This window comes from Gossypium hirsutum, chromosome D05 (genome assembly GCF_007990345.1).
Source record: "Gossypium hirsutum isolate 1008001.06 chromosome D05, Gossypium_hirsutum_v2.1, whole genome shotgun sequence".
Taxonomy (NCBI): domain Eukaryota; kingdom Viridiplantae; phylum Streptophyta; class Magnoliopsida; order Malvales; family Malvaceae; genus Gossypium; species Gossypium hirsutum.
The window spans coordinates 52,471,686-52,495,963 of record NC_053441.1 but is presented as its reverse complement, the minus strand read 5'-3'; the positions used below and the strand labels follow the sequence as shown (position 1 = coordinate 52,495,963).

Genomic DNA, 24,278 nt, shown 5'->3' with positions numbered 1-24,278 from the left:
AAATTAAATTAAATTATTCAAGTGTATTTAAAAAAAATATCTAAAAAATTACATATAATAAATTTGAATCATATTATATAAATTATAAAATATTAATATTATCATTAAACCAAATTTTATTTAATACCACATTTACATTTATTATATTAATATACTTTCATCATTATTCTAAATATGTTATTCATACACATATAGATAAAATTTGTAGTAAATGTAAGGGTGTGAATAGTTGTATCATGCTTTGGGATGAAAAGAAATTGTCGGCATAGGCTTTGCTCATATGTAGAAACAAACAATAGAATATAAAAACCGAGTGCGACAGTTTGCGCAAGTATCTACCAGCTACATTTGACACATTTTAAGTCTCTCTTTTTGTTTTTAGCAATTATTAAAATTGTCAGAATGGCTAATTACTGACATAATTTTAGAGTGATAAATCTCAAATCTATTTTCAACTTTATAAATAATTTTACATATAATATATTTTAATTTATTATAATGAGATATTTATGAAATTTATTTTCTTTGAATTATATATATAAAAATTAGGGACAAAAAATATTTTAATTTAATTATGCACGTAACAAAAATAAATAAATTGTTAGATAAATATAATTGTTTGTATATGAAATATGATATACATAAAATTTATATACTACCATTAATAATGATATTTATGGATTACAGAAATTTTAATCAAATTAAAATTTTATGAGTACAATAACAGAAATCAAAATTTATTGTATCGTATTATATTTATTTGAAAGAATGTGATTACTTATTTAATCAAATTTATGTATATTAATTAATAAATTCATGTGAAAGGAGGAAAACGTTGAATCCTAGATGGGCCAAGCAGACGAACCTCGAGAAATCAAACGGTATGAATTGCTAGAGACAAACTAAGCATGCCAGCAAAAAAATAAACGAAAATGCTTCAAAATCTCAGAAGAGGGACCACAACGAGAGCACCAAAAATGAAGGCTAAGTGTTCCACAAGGGATTAGTTCTTACTTCGCACTCCAGTCATTTCATAGGGCAATTTCAAGTACATTTCCCCACACATGGGTTTTTTTTGTACCTTCAACTCGTGCATGGCATCTCATCCCTTGCAATTGCTTGTTCAGGTTCTTCACCTATTGCTTGCTCAATGTTTCTACAAGACCTTGTCCCCAGGTTACTGGTTAAGATTTAGTACTTTAAGTGTTGAAAAATTAGGTTCGAAATAGTTTTTTTGTACGGAGAAATAAATTTTGAAACAAACTCGATTTGTTGATATTTATAGTAATAACACTAGATAAAATCGACATGTGTTTTCAATAGAGGATCCTTGTATCCCGACTTCAACAACAATCTTTTTCACTATTCGTTATCACGATTGCTTCGAGGTGGGCTCGATATTCGAATCAACACAGAACTAGAATAGTCTTCTTTTCTTTGGGTGAAACGGGAATCTCTTCTCAATAGAAACCGGTAGATGTTATTCAGAATTATTTATTCTTAGAAACAAAGTTCTCCATTTTCGGCAACATAGCGATATCTGAAAGCTGTGTTATGCCCTACTGGTGTTGTTATTTATGGAGAGAGTAGACCTGTTGAATTGTAGAAATTTTTTCAATTAAAAAATGAGTCTAGTTCACTAGGATGTGCGGGCAACAACTGTTATAATTAGGTTTGTCGTCCCCCTTATTACTAAGGGCTTTTGGGCTTTTATATCGGGTCATTACAGTACTTTCTGGACTTATAATCATACTTTATAATTTGATCCATCATATTTGTTTTTCTATTTCCAAAAATAACTTCATATTTTTTATTAAATAATTTTCTGAACCCATTCTAATTTCTTTAAATCATGATATTTTACCGTAAAAGATCTATTAGAAATATATTAATATTTCGCATTCAATGGTTCACTATGACCAATGATTTTTTTATTTTCAAACTTCATTTAATTCAAAGCATAAAATCATTTTTCATGTATTTTCTTTTAGAGAAATATATTCATTTCCAATGATTTCATTTCTCCATTTTATTTTCATTTTGGAGAAACCTTAATCATTTCCAATGTTCCTATTCTCCATTTCACCATTTTTTTTCATTTCGTTCACTGAAATCATTTCTGGTTCAAAGCTAGGAGGGACCGATTAGCATATGCAATTAGGTCAATGATTTAATTAGGTTCTATTTTTCACCTATTAGTTATAAACTCATTAGTCCGAAGTATTCCACATAGTATCGTGATTGGCTTCCCAACGTATCATTTACGAAAAACTCGATTATGTCTTCTGACTGTTTATGTGTTCCTCGTGATATCTTTTTCCTGGTAATATTCATTCTCCATATGATCCTATTTTATCTCATTTTAACCATTACTCTTCCTTCATGAAAAGTCAGTTACTATCAATAGTAACCAAGTCATTTATCATAAAGACAACGACCCGTGGCCAATTTACTTTTCATCACCATGTAATGCCAACGAGAGGATATATTTACCCATGTTCGGGTTATGAATTCATTTATTGTGAATGATACTACATATGTAGAGTTCATACACCTATGCACCAAATTTGATTCATTATCTATTCGAACCATGCTTTTACTTACATATTACATCTAGTGTATAAGTCACGCATATATAGTTTGTCATCCACTCAAGATTTAGGTATGCCACACTATGAACGTCACAAGTGAATAAATTCATAAACGGATTCAGGACTATTCATCTTGGGTCCAGTCCGATGTGCTTAATTATTATCGTTAAATTGTGTCAAGAATGAGCCTACTGGTTCACTAGCAAAGAGTCTATTTACTCTTTGGGTCATGTGTTCGAGCTTCCTCGCAAGCAAGTGATATATTTTATGCTTGTGCCATTCAAGTGGATAAGTCTTGTTCAAATTCAAATTCTTGAAGAAACTGGGCAGTTATCTATTTGGTGGGTGGTTATCAGGATATTTATTTTATCCTATTTTATTGATTTTAATATTAGTAATTATCAAGTAGTTATTTCATTTTTGTTTTTTTCTCTTTTCCCTAAAATTTCCTTCCCTCAGTTCACGTTCTTTTTCTCGCAATTTCTATATTTTTTCTTTCTTTTGTTCAATCGGTAGTTATTGCTTTCTTTGATTTGTTCATCATGTGGGTTCTTGTGATTAATTAGTGTGCAATGGATTTATACGTACGTAGCGTTTGCCCCTTTTCGATTTGGAAATCTCTTTTCTGTGAATCCAACACTAAGTGTGTGTATTGTAATTTATATTTAATTTTTTTAATAATGATTTAATAGAATTTCATTATACATTAATATCATTTGTATTGTCTTAGTAGTTTTACATACAAAGCTAAATGTAAGCAAATATTGGCTCAATGATTATCTATGTTTAACTAATATTAAGTTGCATTATGTGGACAAATCATATTGGAAGAAGACAATTTATATTAGTAGATAATAAAATGTTCATAATCTAATTGAATTGAGCAAATCGATTAAAAGACTATTATGACATCTATCAAGTCCAATTGGGAAGATACATTGTCTTGGTATTGGAACGGATGACTCACAGAAGTTACATATTTAGATCCAACATATCCAACAGTCTTCCACTTGCCCTACTAAAGTAGATAAGTCACATTTCGCATTCTTATTCCCTCTATATGTTTCCCGAAGAGCTTTCTAGCTAGTAGAGTCTTGGTAAAACAAATCCTCAAGGTTTGTCCTTAGATGCGATCTTTCACTACATCCACTATTCCGTTAACACCGCTGCCTCCCTTATGATACTTTTTTTATCAATGTGCTTTTGTTCTTAGGTGGTTTCTTTGAGCTTTAGCTATATCCACAATATTATAATGCCATAGATTTTTCCATAACTCATATTCGGCTCTCCATAGTAGAGTTCGCAATATAGCTCTACTTTACACTTCTCTACACAATGAGCTACCGCCTAGGATAAAACCATAGTCAGGAATCAATTTCCTCGAGTCAACACGTTTGGAAGTCAAAATTAGTATATCTGATAGGAGTAAGGTCTCCTCTGGAATACACAAGCTAGAATCCCTCGTTCTCCGTAAATACTTGAGTATATGCTTAACTGCTTACTAGTGTCTTGGTCCTAGATTTGTCTATATCAACTTGCCAAACCTACTACAAAACAGATATCTGGGCGTGTACATAACATAGCATACTGAGACTTCTTATTACGAAGCATAATGAACCTTTCACATTTCTCAATTTCTTCCACTGTCTTAGGATAGTTCTATAAGAAGATGAAATCTCGTTACAAAAGTTGATTTCCCTTCTTCGAATTGGTCATTGCATAACGCTCCAATAGCTTTCTATGTATGAAGCTTGAGATAGTGCTATCATTTGTTCTTTCAATCTCTTAGGATTTGAATGACTAAACAAAATTAACTTCTCCAAGTCCTTCATGTTAAACTTTGAGTTAACCATAATTAATCAATGACAAGTCCCTACATCATTTCCAATGAGTAGAATGTCATTGACATATAGAACGAGAAAGACCACCTTCCATCTCCTAAACGTTTATAACATAAGGTCCATCTATGTTTGGCTCAAATCCAAAAGTATTGATTGTTTGATCAAATATTTGATTCATGAGCGGACTCTTCCTTAAGTTCATATATGGATCTAATGTTTGTAAACTTTATGCTCGTTTCCATTAATTATATATTCATTAGGTTGCATCATATAGATGCTCTCTTTAAATAGCTATTCAAAAACACTAACTGATAACCATTTGTTAGATCTCATAACGAGATCTGCCAAATGGATAGACTACCTCCGAGTACTAACGTTCAAAGTATGAATACTGTAATTAATAAAGAATTATGAAACGGTATCCGTAAGTAAACAGGTCGAGTTGTAATATAGATTTTACAATGAAAGATAAGTACTCCGAAGATCATACCAAGGAAGTGAGTACTAAATCATCTTAACTAAACATTAAAGATCTCATTAATACTTTAAGTCAATTATAGTATGAAAGTAGAATAAGAGATAATTTAGGGTTTCTTAAACTAAGGAAATAAAACACATAAAAAGTAAAATTGCAAGAGATCGAGAAAATAGAGTGAATCAAATATGAGGATGGATGATTAGCTCGCTTCAGCAATCTCAACCAACTGTCTTTTCAGGTTCTTCGTCAACAACTAGTCGCAACCGTAACAGGATCTTCTAATCTTCCACTAACATAACGAGTCAGCAAGAACTTCTTATCTTTTGACCTCACAATCTAGACTAGTTAGGTTAAGGTATTCACGGATGGGCAATACGAATTTTGGGTTAATTCCCACCTTGATAACTTACTGAGGTTGTCAGACCTAAGGTTTTTTTACGTTCTCCCTTTCCCAATAGTTGATCTGATGAATTACCCTACACAATAATTAAAAAAAATCATGCTTCCACTCGCTAATCCCCCATAGAAAGATTAGTTCCTCATGGCTTTCATAAAAACATGGAATAAATGGAAGAATTAATCATAAGGAATGGATTGAAATAAAGAGTTTAAGAAAAGCTTGGTTGATACTGATAATAAACACTAATCCATAGAAGTTAATCTATTCTATAATCAGATCTCTTGAAGAAAGCAAATAACTAAAACTACGAAACCTAAGAAAGAACGAAATAATTCTTAAACCTAAAGAGAAAATCTAAGCTAATGGAATGTTGTCTATAATGTGTGTCAGAGAGGTCTATTTATAACCTTCAGGTAGACATCGTCTTTAACCCTAGGGTAACTAAAGTTCTTGAGCTTAAAGTTTAATTATGCAGACCAAAATGCCCCTACTTTGTGTTTTATTCTCGTCACAAGGTCGATGTCGCGACACACTAGGACCTGTGTCGCGACGTAGCAACTTGTGTGTTCCTCTGTAGCCATCTTCAGGGGTATGTCACGACATCCTCAGCCTATGTCACGACATTGAAGGTAGTTTCTCTTTTTTCTATTATGCTCTTTATGTTGCGACATTGGATCTCCCATGTTGCAACATAGCGTCCAATATTGACCCGAAATGCCTTCTAATGGTCTCCTGCACACTCACAAATTATGTTAGCTCTCCTTACGCCTTATTCGACCACTAAGGTTAATAAAAGACTCGATGTGCACATTTTATTGAATGAAAATAAAACTAACGAAACTAAATTAAAATATAACAAAAATGCTTGTATTCAAGCTCCTAAAATGTGGAAACTAGTTTAATATACTACATCAAATACGACAGATCAAATAACAATATACTGATTTACTTGAACATGGCAATCAGAGAGAAGATTTCTTCGTAATCGATACATTCTTTCTGAGTATAACCTTTTCATACAAATATGGCCTTATAAGTTTCCACTTTTCCATCCGTACTTTTTCCTCTTGTAGATCCACTTACACCCTAAGGGTTTTATCCTTTTTGGTAAGTCTACAAGTTCCCACACTGAGCTAGAGTCTGTAGAATCCATCTCAGTTTTCATAGCTATTTCTGAGAACTTGGAATCAACACTCTACATCACTTCGCCATACATAAGTGGTTCATTATCTTCCTGTTCGACAGACTTAGTGTTAAAAATGCTTTCGCCATATTGGAAGAACTCTGGCCTATGAGAGACTCTCACACTAAGATGAACCACCCTCTGTTGTTAATCGTTTGTAGGTCTATTATTAGGAGTTGGTTCTAGAATCGTTTCTTAGGGTTTTGTAAATTTCTTGAAATTTTCTTGAGTATATTTTACTTCGAGGTTTGAAGTCATTCATGTAACTTTTTTAGGCAAAGTAGCATGAGCTGACACTATTATAGTTTGCTCTTTGGGTTATAAAACAAAATATCATTTGTTCCCTTTGGATATCTTACAAACATGCACAATTTTGTCCGTGAGTCCAACTTCCTCGCATCATTATGCAATATGTGGGTTGGGCATCCCCAAATCCTTAAATGATTAATGTTTGACTTCTTATCGTGCTATAATTTGTATAGAGTTTTCGATGCTACCTTAGTTGGCACATTATTTAGAATATAACAAGATGTTTATACCGCATATCCCTATGAAAAGAGATTAGCAGCTTCAAATAACTTAACATCGAATGTATCACGCCTAACAACATTTGATTCCTTCTTTTTGCCACGACATTCTATTGTGGAGTTCCCAATGTGGTCAACTGGGATAGAATCTCATTCTCTGTGAGGTACCCTATGAACTCATCAGATAAATATTCCCTACATCAATCAGACCGACGTGTCTTTATGGGTAAACCTAGTTGTTTCTCCACTTTCGCACGAAAATCTTTGAATTTATCAAAGATTTCACTATTGCAGTGCATAAAGTACACATACTCATATCTTGAATAGTTATCAATAAAATTTATGTAATATTCCTAACCACCTCTTGCACTGTCATTCATGGGGCCATATACATTAGTATGGACAAGTTCTAAGGGTTTTACTACCCTCGTTCCTTTTGCATTAAAAGATCACTTGGTCATCTTACCTTTCGACCAAGCAAGATTCACATTGTGAAAGATCAATTTCTTTAAGCAAACTTAAGATGTTGTATTTCAAAAGTTTAGTGATTCTTTCTTGGTTAATATGACCAAGTCTTAAGTGCCAAACGTACGCCTCATTAGAGTGAGAAGTTTTAAGTCTTTTATTCATTATTTCAGTCTCACGATTGTGTACATCTTTGGTTTGATAGAAAAGGAGTATTTAACATCCATCCATTGCAGATAAGATTTTGGTTTCTAAATATAGCATTTCTATTATTAAAAGTCACGATCAAGTTGTCTTTATATAAACATGAAACTGAAATTTAAGTTTCTGTTCCAACTTGGTACATAGAAAATGTCTTTTAAAATAATCTTTCTAAAATTATCAAAATAAAGATGTACATCTCCCACTTCTTTAGCTGCCATAGCTATCTTGGTTCTGATCTATAGCGATAGGCTATTATCTCTAAGATATTTCATCTCTTTGGAGCCCTATAGATAAACACAAACATGATTATTGACTCCGAAATCAATGACCTAGTGGTCTATTAAGTCGTTTACTAAGTAAGCTTCTATCATAAAGAGTTTCATACCTTTTCCTTTGGTGGCTAAGTATTCCTTCCACTCTTTACAGTTTGCCTCGAAGAACCCTTTCTTACTGCAAAAGGAACATTTAAACTTAGATTAGACTTTAGGCTTTCTTTTTCTTTTCCTTTCCACTTGTGGTGGCCTAGAGACCGTAGCATTTCTTTTCTTAGTGTGTTTTCCCTTCTTTTTTGAGGAAGAAGCAACAACTATATTTGCTTCTATTTTTTAGATCGGCTGATCGCCATTCAACATCAACTCATAGGATTGTAACTCCTTCATAAGTTGTCCAAGAGTTAGATTTTTGTTTCCAAGGTTATATGTGACCCGAAATCCAAAAAAGTCTTTGGACAAACTCTTGAACACTATATCAAATTGAGTGTTTTGTCCAAATTGGCCTCATTGTTCGCGACATCGAAAAAGTATCCAATAAGATTTATCATATGGTATTTGACCAAATTATCGGCCTTTTGTAGGGCATTCATCAAGCTAGTTATAAAAGATTATCAAGATAAGACAACTTGGCCTTCGAACATGTAACACCCCATACCGACTCAGTCGTCGGATCTGAACTATAGGCTACTACACTAAGGATCCTAAATTTCTAACATCATCTGGATTAATATTATATCTATAGGTATATTTATTTCGCCATTTGAACTCAATGCAAATTATATTAGAACCCGATTGTCTAATCATTCCTGCCACATGCATTCCAATTTTATAATCACACGGCATAAGTATTATAGATTCTCAATCATTTAATGAAGTTTGTAAGGTACATGAATTTAGCTTAGATTCTTTCTTTAGGTTTAGATTTGTTCACTTTCTTTCTTAGGCTTTTATAATTTTAGTTTATTTGTTTTCTTCAAGAGATCTGATTGTAAAGGATATCAATTTTTGTGGATTCGCTCTATTCATCAATATCAATCAGGTTTTCTTAAACTCATTAATTCAATTCATTCCCTATGTTTAATTCTTCCATTCTTTCCATGTTGTTTATGAACTAATCCTTCTATGAGAGATTAGCAAGTGGAGGCATGATCTCTTAATTATTTTATAGGGGTACTCAATAGATCAACTGTTTGGAAAAGAAAGAGCGTGAAACAAACCCTAGGCTTGACGATCGACTGTTTAACATCACAACAATAATGTGTAAGCGTACATTGTCGATGTAAGTATAGTAGACGGATGTGAGCCTGTCGGATATCGATCCCACAGCGATGGTAGTCTTTTGTCTATTAATGTCAGTACAATAACTGATATAAACGAGATAAATTGTGAGGATAGTAGTCAATGCAATAACTTGAGAAAAATAAAATAAAAAATGATGATGATAAGCTAGGATCCCCAACATGAATCTTCAGCAGAATACAAGTGCTCACAAGGTATAAAAGTATAGGTGATTGTCGATGCAGTAAGATTCAATGTATATCTTACTCAATGTTACTCCTCTATTTAATCTCAGACTTAAACATGCATATTAATCTCACCTTCCGATGATGGTAGTATCACACTATTAAGAATAAATGGACTAAATTCCTCTAATCCTCACTCAACTTCTGTTGTAATGCTTGCTGGCTCAAACTGTCACTACACTTTCCAGTGTTAGTGACTGTAATAACACTTCTATGTTAAAAAACATTCAAACCCCAAGATTAAACAATAAAAGCAAGATTAAAAAAGATAACATTTCACCAATAATTCATCAGTACTTCCATACAATCAAAAATTAGAGACTAATCACTAGCATTTAGAAAGAAATAAGAAAGAATCGAATGGAGAATACTATCCCTATACAACTCGACTGAATCTCTCTATTCCCTCTTGTCGCGCACTTAGGTCTCTTTGACAGGAGCTAGTCTGCATCTGGTTTTCACGTTGGCTCACCCGTGAGAGGTTTAAACTATCATTGTTGCAAGCTTTAAGTTCGGATGATGAAGATGATGATGAAGAGAAAAGCTCAAGAAGGCCCATTTTCTTCTTATGTCCTTCCCCACAGTACAAGTGTCCTTTCCTTAAAATCATTCTGTCCTTGTTCGTACAGGTTGGTTATACCAAACTGACAGCTCATGCAATTTTAGTTCTTATCCGGACAGCTGTCAGGTACGACGACAATTCTAAACGCAATTTGGAATTAACCCATGCAGTGACATTGCAGACATCTGTCAGGTACAGTGACAATTCTGGACACAATCTAGATTTAACTCATGCAGCGACATTAATGCAATAAGATAGCAAAATTAAGGATAAAATATGCTAGGATTCACTGATTTATAAAATGCAATTTACTAAACTGAAAATGCTAAAATATATGCTAAGGATAACTAAATGGGAACAATTTAACCAATAAGTAGGGGGAAAACCTATGTTCTTTCTAGTGCTATCAGTTGACAACCTTGGAAGTTATCAAGGTGGGAATTAACCCAAATTTAGTATTGCCTATTTGTGAACACCTTTACCCTAAGCTAGTCTAGAATGTGAGGTGGGAAGATAAGTAGTTCTTGTTGTTTCGTTATGTTAGTGAAAGATTGGAAGATCCTACTGGGTAGTAACTAGTTGGTTGACGAGGAACCCGAGACAATAGTTAATTTTGATTGCAGAAGTGAGCTGATCACCCATCCTCATATTTGATTCACTTTACCTATCTCTATCTCTTGCAATTATAATTGTTTTTATGTTATTTTATTTTATTATTTTACAAACCCTAAACATATATCTTATTTTACTCTCATACTATAATTGACTTAAAGTATTAGTTAGATCTTTAATTATTTAGGTTAAGATTGATTTAGTACTCACCTCCCTAGGGTATGATCCTCGGAGTATTCACCTACTTCATTGTAAAATCTATATTACAGCTCGACCCGTATGCTTATAGATATCGCCTCATAACTCTTTATTTTATTTTAGTTTTCACACTCTAGACGCTAGTACGCCTAGAGGTAGGGCATGTTTGCAACTAACATAACTCTTTATGTGATAGACCACTGGTAGGTCATGTTAGTTGCTAACTAGATGGGTGAATAAGAAGGGCCACTTGTAGGGATGTTAGTTGCTAACTAGATTGGCGTGTGTGCTTAGTCTTTGGTAGGGCAAATTAGTTGCTAACCAGCTTGGTGATATACGTGTTGCCATCGGTAGGGAATGTTAGTTGTTAACCATGGCAAAGAGCCCTAGATTTTTTAGAACATGTATGTGTTCAAAATCACGTGGATTATAATATTTGTTTTAATGTGTAAATATGGGATCCAAGGTGAACACAAGGAAGAGCGAGAAACAAAAAAAGAAAATGTAAATTTTGATTTGTTATTTGTAATGCTTGATATGTATATCTTAATAGAGGAATGAGACACTAAGTAAGAATGTTTGATAATGAAATTGCAATGTATGATAATATTGCACTAGAAGTGGTAAACCTTAATCCTATTACTCATTTGAGTATGTAATGTATCCGCTAAGTTGTGGTTCTTGATGTACAACATCCACCCTAGTGTAATTGAATCCAATAGGTGCGTAAGTACCAGTCAATCAATATGTCTGAGAAGATAACGAAAAGAGTTGGTAGAATTCGTGTTCCTGAAGTGAAGTATCCCTTCCGTTGATGTTAAGGCAACTATTCTTTAGAAAAGTAGGGACAAAAGGTATTTACTCGGTGATAGTCTGCCTGTGAATACTATCCACCAAGGATATGTATCTGCCTTTGATCTATGTATGAGTGTATACGCCCAAATGTCTCTGCATGTAAAATATTGACTCAATATTTTATATGTATATATATGTTGTGATACTCTTGCTCATGGAATTTGTTTGGAAAGGGTTGAGCATTTTTTATTGCCAGAGCTCACTAAGTTCTTTCAAATTTACTGCCTTTCATTCCCTTTTCCAAGATGTACCACAGCATTGAGGGCTCGTGGAAGGGACTTAGCCAGAAGATAGTGACCTTTATCTTGAGCCTCACCTATGTTTGTGTTGTAACATGCATATACTTTCATTTTGGTCGGGTGGCATGTAGCTCTATTTTGTAACCACCATTTGTAATAATTTACATCTTCCACCAAGTCACTATTTTAAGAGAATGTTTACATACTCTTGAAGTATAGGTTAAAACCTTTTTGAATTAAGGTTTATGAGACCATCTTTTAATCGTATACGCCAAAATGAGTTAAACGATATTTAACTGCCAGTGATGCACTTGAAACTTTTGTGTGGGAAATAACTCACCTTGCATTATATATAAACCTGTTGACTTTTGTAAGGCTTTCACCTAAAGTCTGTTTTCAACCATGTTTTATATTATATAACATATCTTGATTTGATTGTTTTCACTTTTAAAATTTTGGGTTAACGCCCAAGTTCAATAGGTATATGTCGAAACCTCAATAAAAGTACAAACCAAGTTGAATCCTGCTTTTAGTGTAACGCCTCAGTCCGCCAACAGGGGTTGGGGTCTTACATCATATGCTAAGACCGCTAACATTTTACAAAAATCTTCAACATACTGACCATTTACCTAAGTTGGAATAAATGCAGCTAGTTACAAATATAACTAAGACCTGAGGTGGACGCCTCAAGGCTGCCCATTGTATGCACATTACGATTAAGAGACAATCTGTCTCAGCTCAGTGGATTCTAGCCTAGCCTCTTCTCAAACTCTTAAATTGCTCTTTTTACCTACAGTACATAATAAAACATGTGTGAGTTCTAAAGAACATAGTGAGTTGTCATTCCTTTAAAATCACAACAATCACACTTGAGTTTCCCTTTAGATTACTTTGTAATAGGACAGTTCACCTATCTCGTTGGCGTAATATCTTCCTCACACAAATTGACTTATATTTGGCACATACCCCTCTATGATACCATCACCCATTTGATTTTAATAACTTGAAGGTAGAGGTTCTATGTGCAGCTATACGAATCCTACAGCTTGCACTGATAAGATTTCTTAGATGCAATCTCATTAACAATTGATCTCTTGGCAGGTTAACCCTTGTAGATTCTTTCTTCACCAACTGACTTCACGAATTCATATACATCTATTTCCACTAGAGGGAAACTTTGTGGGTGCTTTCCTGTTGACCGATGAAACATGACCCCCAGAAGATATTCATAACATATCTTGCACTGCTAGTTACATAACCCAATCTTTGCAAGTAGACCCTGTTGCAAACTGTTATCAGCGATATGTCCTAATGATCTATGTAATTAGATGTAGTAGATTAAACTAGTTTTCATATTTTGGGAGCTCGAACGTGAGCATTTTAGTTAAGTTTCAATTAGATTTCCATAAGTATTAGTTAAGTTAATAAAATGTGTAATTTGAGTCCTTTATTGACCTTAAGGGCCAAATGAGGCCTAAGGGTGAGCTGATATACTTTGTGAGTGTGCAATAGACCATTAGAAGGCACATTAATTCAATATTGATCATTATGTTGCAACTCGAAGCATGCGATGTTGCAACATAGAGAGTAGATTAGAAGAAATCCAAGACTGCCTTCAATATCGCGACACAGCCTGAGGATGTCGCATCATACCTTGAGGATGTCGTGACATACCCTCAATGTCATGACACAGGACCTAGTGTGTTGCCACATTGCCACTGTACGGGAAATAATTACGAGCCAAGGGCATTTTGATCCACACACTCAAATGTTAAACACGAGGATGACAGCTGACCTAGGGTTAAGGATGACGACCACCCTAAAGTTTATAAATAGGCTCATCTGGCACATGTTAGACACACATTTTCATATTGTATATTTTTCTCTTTAGATTGAGTCTTTAGTTTTTCCTCTTTTCTTAGGTTTTAGATTTATGTTCTTGTTTTTTTACTTTTATGAAAAAATTAGATTCTAGAATTACTGTCAAACTTTGTGAGAATTCTATGCTTAATAAAAATTAGGCTTTTTCTAAACTCTATTCCAGAATTGTTCTTTATGTTCATTCTTTCATTCAAGTTTATATTGTTTATTAGATCCATGAGGAACTAATCCTCCTGTGGGAGATTAGCGAGTGGAGGTATGAATAATTAACTGTTTTGTAGGGATTTCTTAACGGATTAGCAGTTTAGGAAATGAAAAATCTAAACCCTAGGCCTGGCAACCCTAGGAAGTCATTAAGGCAGGAATTAACCCATTTTTTGTATGGCCTATCCACAAAAAACTTAACCCTGAACCAGTCTGGACTGTGAGGTCAGAAGATAAGTAGTTCTCACTAACTCAGTCTTTTAGTGGATGTATCAGAAGATCCTACTAGGGATTGACTAGTTGATTGAAGAAGAAAACCTGAGGCGATAATTGATTATGAATAACAAAGCAAGCTAATCACCCATACCCAGATCTGATACATATTCGATTTTTAGATTTCTTATTTTTCATTTATTTAATTTCATTTCTTATAATTTTTAGTATAGTTTATCAAAAACCTTCTTTTTAATTCTTCGTATTATAATTCGGTTAAAGTTCTAGTTAGATCTATTTATATTTAAATTAAAATTAATTTAGTGCTCGCCTCCCTTGGGTATGATCCTCAGAGTACTTACCTACTCCGTTGTAACCATATTACAACTTGACCTATATACTTGCAAATATTGCTTTTCCCATCTTTTGTGCAAGATTTCTACTCTAGACGTTGGTACGTCCAAAGACAGTGAAGTTGTTGGTAATGTTGCTAGGGAGGCAACATCACTAAATGAGTTTTAATTTTTACATACTAATAGAATAGTTAGGAAATTTTTAGGTTATAGTTACAAATTTAATTTTCTTGTTTTCTACTAATTTTAACTTTTTGGGTTTAGTGTAAGACTCGTACTAAGGGAACACCTATAGAGCCAATGATAGATCCAAAGGGAATAATCAGATGAAATCATTAGCAAAAATAGCAACAACAACAGCAGCCAACGTAGAACCAGTTGCCTGCTGGAGGGAATCTATCACCACACGGGAATCTACTGTTAAACGAGGTTAACAATAACAATCTAGAAGATCCACCACCACCACCACAACTACCTGTAAATATAAATATGGTGCATAACGAGAGGCACTCTAAAAAAGTATGTCTTACCAAATATGGATATGGTTCAAGGGAGTATAACGAGGCCAGCTATCACGGCCAATAATTTCAAGATTAAGCTAGCTATGATCTAGAATAATTTTTAGTTTCGCGGAGCAATGATAGAGGATCCATGTTAACATTTAAAACGGTTCCTCCAAATTTGTAATACCTTTAAATAAATGGGATCCTTGATGACGCTATTTGTCTTCAGTTGTTCCCTTTTTCATTAATCAATAACGCCTTTTCTTGGCTAGATTCATAGGCACCAGGATCAATCACGACATGGGACGAACTTGCAGGAAAATTCCTACAAAGGTTTTTCCCCATTAGCAAGAAGGTCCAGCTAAGAAGGGAAATTTCAATGTTCAAGCAGTTTGAAGGGAAAATCTTTCACAAAGTATGGGAGTGTTTTATGACACTAATTCAAAAATGCCCATACCATGGATTGCTTGAGTTGTTACAACTGCAAATTTTCTACAACAGGTTGGATGTGCATTGGAGGTCAGGATTAGATAGAGCAGCAAGGGGAGCCTTATTAAACAGAACGTAAGAGGATGCGTACAAATTATTAGAAAGTATAGTGATAAATTCCTGTTAGTAGCCAACTGAACGTTATACATATGGCCAAATACCATATACAGTGAAGGTTGTTTTGGAAGATGATAGATATTAACAGTTAGCAGACAAAATCAACCGAATAGAGGCTAAAAAGAATGCACCATCTGTTTACAGAGGAGGCAAACTGGTCTTCCACTGTATTAATAATCCTATCGAGGATGTGAACTACATCGAAAATAGGGGTGAAAATCCCTATTCGAATACATACAATCCCAGATGGAAAGATCACTCGAATCTGATGTGGTGCTTGAACCAAGTTAAAAATTCTAACTATCAACCTCCTTATTTATTGAAACCTCAAGAAAGGGCCAACCCGAATGACCGTATTGTATGTGGTCAATGTTTGGATAAAATTGAGGGAGAGATGCAATCAATGAGAATAGATGTAAGGCAGGTGTAGTCTGAGTGCACCAATTCAACAAGAACATTGACTAAACTTGAATATCAGATGAGCTGATTGATGAGCATGATGGGTGATATAAAAAGACAAATTGGCACAAGTATTCCTATTCATATTGAAAATAATCCTCGAAGATAAAAGAAGAAGCACGTGAAAGAAATAGCACTCCGATCGGGTAAAGTACTGAGTTGCCCAGAAAACCTAACTCGAGAGGTAAATATAAAGAATACAGATGATCTTCAATAAGAACCTCTAAAAGCTAAAGATGAACTGAAGTCAGAGGAAGTAGTTACGCCGATAGTTGAACCAGATATAGAAACAACTAAAGATTCTACCATTGCAAAAATATTGTTCCCTTCAAGGCTAGAAGAGAAGCAAAAGTGGGATGAAAACGAGTTTGTAAGTTTTCTAAACTTGTTCAAAACGTTAAATGTCAACCTGCCTTTGATTGAATTAATTGAGAAAGTTCCTAAGTGCGCCAAGTTTTTAAAGGAAATTATGTTTAAGCATAGGAAAATTAAGGTAGGTGAACAAGTTAATATAAGTGTTTCCTGTAGTGCTATTATTTCATGATAGGTTCCCCAAAAATTGAAAGACCCAAGAAGTTTTACTATTCCCATTGAGATAAGGAGCATTCATTTTAATAGAGCTCTATGTGACCCAAGAGCTAGTATCAATTTAATGCATTTATCTATTTATAAAAAAAACTTGAGTTAGGGGACCTTAAAAATACCCAAATAACACTACAGTTAGTCAAAAGATCCTCAGTGCATCCGAAAAGAGTACTAGAAGATGTGTTAGTCAAGGTGCACAGTTTTATCATTCTGAAGGATTTTATAGTTCTAGACTTTGAAGAAGATCGAGAAATACCAATCCTGCTAGGTAGACCTTTTCTAGCCACATCAAGGTCCAATATCGATTTAGAAAAAAATGACCTAACCATGAAAAATAATGGTGAGACCGAAACTTTTAAGTGTGGTCACCAAAAAATCGAGGAAGGTAGGAGGAAGCCAGGGGAGCATTGCAATGAATTATCTATTTCTAATAATCTTGAGTTAAGGGACATACTTCCTTTAATCCATGCAGGTCAAAAAAATAGGTTTAATGAAATAGATAAGTGAACAAAGGTGAAACAGCACAACAGGCGATGGACTAATACTAATAGAACTAGAGAATCATCCTTTTGTGAATTAATGATGTTGTCGGATGAATCCGACAGTAAAACTTGAATTATTTAAATTAATATTTAATTTTTTGTAAATTAATGTATACTTAGCTAACGTTTTAGTCTAGATTTTAATTTTTATTAAACTTATGTTTTATAGAAACCGTAACACTTTAGAAATTAGAATCTTGGTTGAAAATAGAGCCAGTGTCGCAACACAGTAAGCCCATGTCACAACATCAAGGGCAGAATTGACGAAATAGAGAAAATCATTTTGATCTCGCGACATAGCCTTTGTGTATTGTGACACTGGAGCCAGTATACCCAGAAATCCAAAAGTCCAGTGTGTGATGTGACATCGAACCCCAATGCTACGACAATGGCAAAATGACAGGGATCAAGTGCTCGCCTTAGATTGAGTCTTTAGTTTTCCCTTTTCTTAGGTTTTAGATTTCTAATCTTTAAATTCTTCATATATAATTTAATTAAAGTATTAATTAGATCTATTGTGTTTAAATTAGAATTAATCTAGTGCTTGCCTCCCTTGTGTACAATCCTCAGAGTACTTACCTATTCTGTTGTAACTATATTACAACCTAACCCGTAGACTTGTGGACACAGCTTTTCTCATCTTTTGCGCAGGATTTCTACTCTGGACATTGGTACGTTCGGAAATGGTCACCTAACGAATTTTGATTCATATTACAATTGTAACACCCCGAACCCGTAACCGACACCGGAGTCGAACACGAGGTGTTAACTGACTTTAACCCCTTACAAAATTTATTTTCCAGACACTGCCCAATCTGTGTACTAGTCGTTTTAAAAATCATATCTTGAGTTTCGTAACTCAAAAATCAGTTTCGTAATTTTTCCCAGAAACTAGACTCATGTGCCCATCTATGTATTTTTTCTAGAATTTTTGGTTGGGCCAATTAGTACAGTTTATTAGTCAAAGTCTCCCATGTTGCAGGGATCGACTACACTGACCTTTTCCCATTACGACTTGGATATCTCCCTACACGGGGCTTCAATACTGATGCCGTTTGTTTCTATGAAAACTAGACTCAGAGAGGAATCTGTACATATATGGTACGACCCCTAATTATCTCTGGTTAATTTGTAATGAATTTCCAAAGTCGGAGCAGGGAATCCAGAAACCGTTCTGGCCCTATCCCACTATAATCTGATTATCTCTTAATATACTACTCATATGATCTTTTCGTTACTTCCTCATGAAAGCAGACTCATCGAGCTTCGATTACATAATTTATTCATCAATTAATTCCACTCCTACTATTTTTAGTGATTTTTTAATCTCATGACACTGCTGCTGCCAGCGTCTGTTACGAAAGTAACTAGGTCCATCTCATGCCTACCCTTGATCCAACTCAATCGAACATTCGTGCCATTTTCGCATGGCTTAAAGTTTACATGCCAAAATTCAAACACAACGTAATAGCTTATACATGCCAAAATGTTCTTCTAAGCCAACTAAGAAGAAAATACCAAAACTTGCTATCCGGTGTGATGACTTCGATGACGGCCTGACCCCGCAAAAATAGATGAGTCCAAGCAACCTATAATGGGTGACAAGGAAACACCGAGTGAGTTTATAACTCAGTAAGTCAAAAGCAATGCACTACCATCCATCAATAACATTATCACAAGAGGAAACAAAATGGAACGAGACAATTTACTCCATCCATACCGAACCATCCCATAGTTCCTCCAACCTATCGATTCAATTTCATACCAATTTATGCATTCACAATCCACATACTCATCAATAGGATATTCGAGGCATTTTCATAAATCATTTTATTTTCGTTACAAACATACAACTAAACGGCCTTTCACCCATTCTACGATAAATTTTATGTACGTGACTTCAAGTATATTTGTCACATAGGTTCAACTTACCGAGCTCAACACCAAGTATAAGCATAGCACCTATTAGCCATGTACTCAAGACACTTACCCGATCCGCTGTCCGCGATCGACTCAATAGTGTCGCACACATAGTGTCCATAATGATTCACGAATGTATATTGAGCCCGCACACTCAGTGCTATATAATCATCTCGCACACTTAGTGCTACGTAATTAAATCGCACACTTAGTGCTACATAGTCAAACTCGCACACTTAGTGCCGCATGGTCAATTCGCACACTTAGTGCATCATATTCATTTCGCACACTTAGTGCAACATAGTCATATCGCACACTTAGTGCTATACAATTTAATCCCGCGCACTTAGCGCCAATCTCATGGTCATAAATGGTTATCCCGCACGTTTAGTGCCGAGATCAACAACTCAGTACATCTTACCTCTTTTCTTTTCATTCAACAATTTCATCATCATATACGTACATGCATATATATATATATGTATATTTATTCATTCCATTCAGCATCAATACCTAAACATTATGACCATTTGAAATAACACCAACTACATGCTTAATGACTTACCTCGTGTTGGGTAAGACGGTTCCAACTCGGCTACTCGATAACCTTTTCTTTGCCCTTGCTCGATTCACCTCCTTTAACTCCTTGAGCTAAATCAATAATTTAACTAGTTTAACCACCTTGCTAAATATTTACAATCCGATTTCACATGTATATGTATGTTAGTATATTCGGCTAATAACCTCATGCAACTACCAAAGCCGAATCAACTAAATATACTTATGAATATATATATATCATCATCGAAATCACCTAAGCTTAGACATCAATTTTTAATTCCAAGCAAGTTGCCGAATGCAACCTTACTAAATTTTCATGGATTCAAGTCATAGATTCAATATACCATTACCATGGAATCAACAACCAAAAATTCATAGACAATTTAGGAAAATCACATTACAAATCTCAAATTCAAACAAAGACCATGGCCGAAATGCACATATAACCACATAACAAAAATATTGAACCTTTGGTTGCCTAACTAGCTTAACATCCATCAAATTTTAAATCAAGAAACTCACCTCATCTATAATCAACCCTCAATACCCTAAAGCATCAAAAACGACATCAAAGAAATACAACCATCCATGGCCGAATGTCATCTTCTTAACTTTACAAAAAGAGAACATTTGCCATGAGCTAGCTTCTATACTTGATGGCCACTCCAAATATACAAAGATTTTCAATGATAGAGCATTAACATACCTTAATCCACTTAAAGGACCACCTTGGCCGAATCTTGCTTCCTCTTCTTCCTCTAGTTAGAACAATTGCAAAAGAAAGAAAACATGAACACTCCTTCTTCCCTCCTTATTAAGCATTCAAACTCCCTCATTTTCATGCCACAACATCAAACACTCCTCCTAGGCACAAGCAATGGCCGAATTCTTTCCAAGTTTTTTTTTCCCTTCTTTTTCTTGGTTTTTCGGCTAGGAGATGGCAAGTATGACACCCATTTTTTTTTGTTCCCTTTCCTATTATTATCCCCATCATTTGTTCACCAAAAGAAAACATATTAAATTAGAATGAGTGGAGCATCATCACTCCTTGGCCGGCCACCATGAATTTTATGGGCAATTTGACATGCAAAGCCATGCTTCCTCACCCTATTATTAATTAATCCTTATAATTCATCTATCATCTTTTCTAACTTCGTCAACTAGGTCCTTTTTGAATTAATTCACAATCCTAATGCTAATATTAAGCATTTAATTTCTCATATATTCACTGTCACACAACAATTTATGCAATTAAAACACGAAAATAAATTTTTGGCTCGGTAATGTGGTCTCGAAACCACATTCCGACCAGGGTCTAATTTGGGTTGTCACAACAATCCTCATAGGCTCTTATTCAAACCTACATAAGCGGATTTACACTTTTCAAACATAACAGCGGACTCATAAAGAAGGCCCAATCTCATCCTGCCTTTGTTTCACAACAACGGATATCCCATTCTTGGTGGTCTTTGACCACTTCTAGACGTACTAACGTCTAGAGTGTAATTCTTGCATCCAAATATTATCATTAAGTGGTTTCCGCAAGTCTATGGGTCATGTTGTAATATAGTTTATACAACGAAGTATGGAAGTACATTGAGGATCGTACCCAAGGGAGATGAATATTAAATTAATTCTAACTTTGACATTAATAGTTCTAATTAGTATTTTAATTAAATTATATTACGATAAAACATAAATTGAATAAAAATTGTATTATATAAAAATAAATAAATTGCATTAAAAGAAAAAAGAAAACTAATTTGCTGACTTAATCAATTCTAAGAATAGAAGACCGATTCACTTCAGTGGTCGTAACTAATTTTTGTTTCAAGTTCTACCCAATTAACTACTCGTCCACCTGAAAGGATATCTCGATCTTCCTCTAAACTAACAAGTTAGTAAGAAGTACTTATCTCACAATGTCACAGTCCAAATCGGATTAGGGTAAGGTGTTCACGGATAGACAATACCAATTTTGGGTTCATTTCCACCTAGATAACTTCCTAGAGTTGTCAGGCCCAAGGTTTTGAGATCTTCCTATCCCAATCAGCTAATCCATTAAAAAACCCTACAAAGAAGTTAATTACTCCCACGTTCACTCACTAATCTCCCATAAGGGGATTAGTTCATCATGGGTCCCATAAACAATATAAACTTTATTGAAAAGATAATAATGAATCATGAATCAAGAATAAAGTTTAAGAAGAATCCTTTGTATTAATTATTGAAAGTGCAGAAATCAACATGAATTGATGAATCAACAGATCGGATTCTCCAAAAAACAAGAACAAACTAAAACTATATTACAAATAGAAATAACCTAAGTACAAAATAAACTAAAGAAACTGAAAACTAAATGAAATTTGTAACCTAAACTAAAATAAAAGATAAAATATGCTTATGAAATGTTCAAATAAGCTTATTTATAGATTTAGGGTTGGTCGTTGTCCATTCACCTAATTCGACTAATGTTTTAACGTTAAAGTTTGTTGTGTAGACCAAAACGCTGTCAACTCATTAATTCTCCACGTCAAGTCGGTGTCACAACATTGTAGAGCTCCGTGGAGAGTTACTCAACTAGAATATCTTGAGTGTATAACCATCAACTCAACACCTATGACATCAAGCACCACAAATGAGTCATCGTTGGACAATCTCACCAAGTAGCATACTGTGACTAGTTATCCTCTTTGAAGATAGAACTTCTTGAAATAACATTTTATAATACTTACCACGAAGGACAGTCTAACTATTATACGATTACAAGAAAGTTCTATTTACTTTCAGAAAATCTCCTCAATGGGGAGTTTTATTTACTTTCAGAAAATCTCCTCAATGAGATCCACATGACAATCCTATTGTGGGGTTGTAGAACCCAGTTTTGGCAGGTCTCGAGTTGGCAAGTAAACGAGAATAAATTGTGTAGCAAGATTCTATTTGCCCAATTGATGCTTTTAGTAGATAGCTCAAACGCATAGTTAATGATAGAGTATAAGGTAAGGATTGTTCTCAAAATGTGTGGATATGTATAGAGGAAGAGATTGGTAGGTGTATCAAGGATTCGTGAGTAATGAGGGTATCGCCAAAAGTAAGGTACGTCAAGTTGGTCTAGTTACTATGCAAGTCTTATTTTAACAATATGATTAGGATTGAATGAAGGGATAATTAAAGGATACAAAAATATTTTGGATCCTTGTATACATTTCTGTAAAGTTGTAAACCATTAATAGGGCAGTTTCGAAAGTTGGTTACACGTGTCAAGTTCCACTATGAGAATATGGGTTCTATATATATTTATTGATGTGAGCTTTATAAGAAACATAAGAGTTATCTTCTTTCTTCTATTTGAAACATCATGGCTAGCTTGATTTGAAGCTGATCGAGGATCTTTTTCTTGCTTAGCTAGAAGTAAAGATCGAAGTTCATGTAAGAGGTTGTTCCATATCTTGGGTAAGTATTATGGACTTGCATGTTGACTTCTGAAAGAGTAAGTTTGTTTTATGTGCGTAAATAGTAAGATGGGGGAATAAGGTGTTGCATGGTGGTTATCTGGGTTATAGATGAAAATAAAAGTTATATGAATGAGTTTGAACAGTATCCCTATGTTTTATAAGCAGTCGTTGCTAGGTTTTCTTGTTGGATGTTTGGGATCTAGAGATTTAGTTGCTATTCGTGGGTGTCAGGTAAGTCCCTAAGCTAACTCCTATATGTTGTATGTTTTTGTATTCTAGATACTTCTGTGAAAGATCATATAAACTATGAGCTGAAACTAAAAGCGACGATATGATGAATATGTTTATATATGAATGTTAGAAAATACTTGCATGTATAGTTGGTATGAACCTGACAAGTATAGAGTATATAATGGGAAACCTGAAGTCAAAAGTATGACTGCAAGAGAATGTCTGAGATGTAAGTTATGTTTGGGGAAAATGCATGAAAGGTCTGTTATGTGAGTCTATGTCTGTTCACCGCGGTGGAGTCTAAAAGGGGTCCATCAAAACTTTAATCACGATCTCTAAAACGAAAGCCAATGCCCATGACACCATATCGTGTAAGACCATAATTAGGCTCTCGCATCATATGGAAAGACCATATCGTGTAAGACCATTGCTGGTGGGTTATGGCATCGTATTTAATGAACTAAATGAAGGCTACTACCTAATGGGGTTTTTTGTGTGATCTAGGATGATGAGAGGAAAACCTCACGAAACGTGAGTTATGGCGAATCATTATCGTGAACACGCCAGAAAACTAAAGTCTTTGTGGCAATCTATGAGATGGAAGACTTTGTGGCAATCTAAGGAAAGGAAAGCCCTTGTGGAAAATGAAGAAAAGAATGCCTTTGTGGCGCACACAAAAGAATGGCCACAGTGGCAACCATTTAAGGGAAACACCTCTATGGCGGACTCTGAAAGAAAGAAATGGTGTTCCCGAAGAACACCAAAGGATAATATGTATGGTGAACTTTGAAGGAACGATAAGTACAACGAACCTT

The 24,278-nt window shown here is 34.5% G+C and overlaps 1 non-coding gene across 1 annotated transcript; it reads right to left on the bottom strand.

Annotated features, from left to right (window-relative positions):
• Window positions 1–15,463: 15,463 nt before the first annotated feature.
• LOC121218036 (small nucleolar RNA R71) lies at window positions 15,464–15,569 on the bottom strand. The gene has a single exon (XR_005914308.1). It is a non-coding gene; the product is annotated as a small nucleolar RNA R71 (small nucleolar RNA).
• Window positions 15,570–24,278: the final 8,709 nt, after the last annotated feature.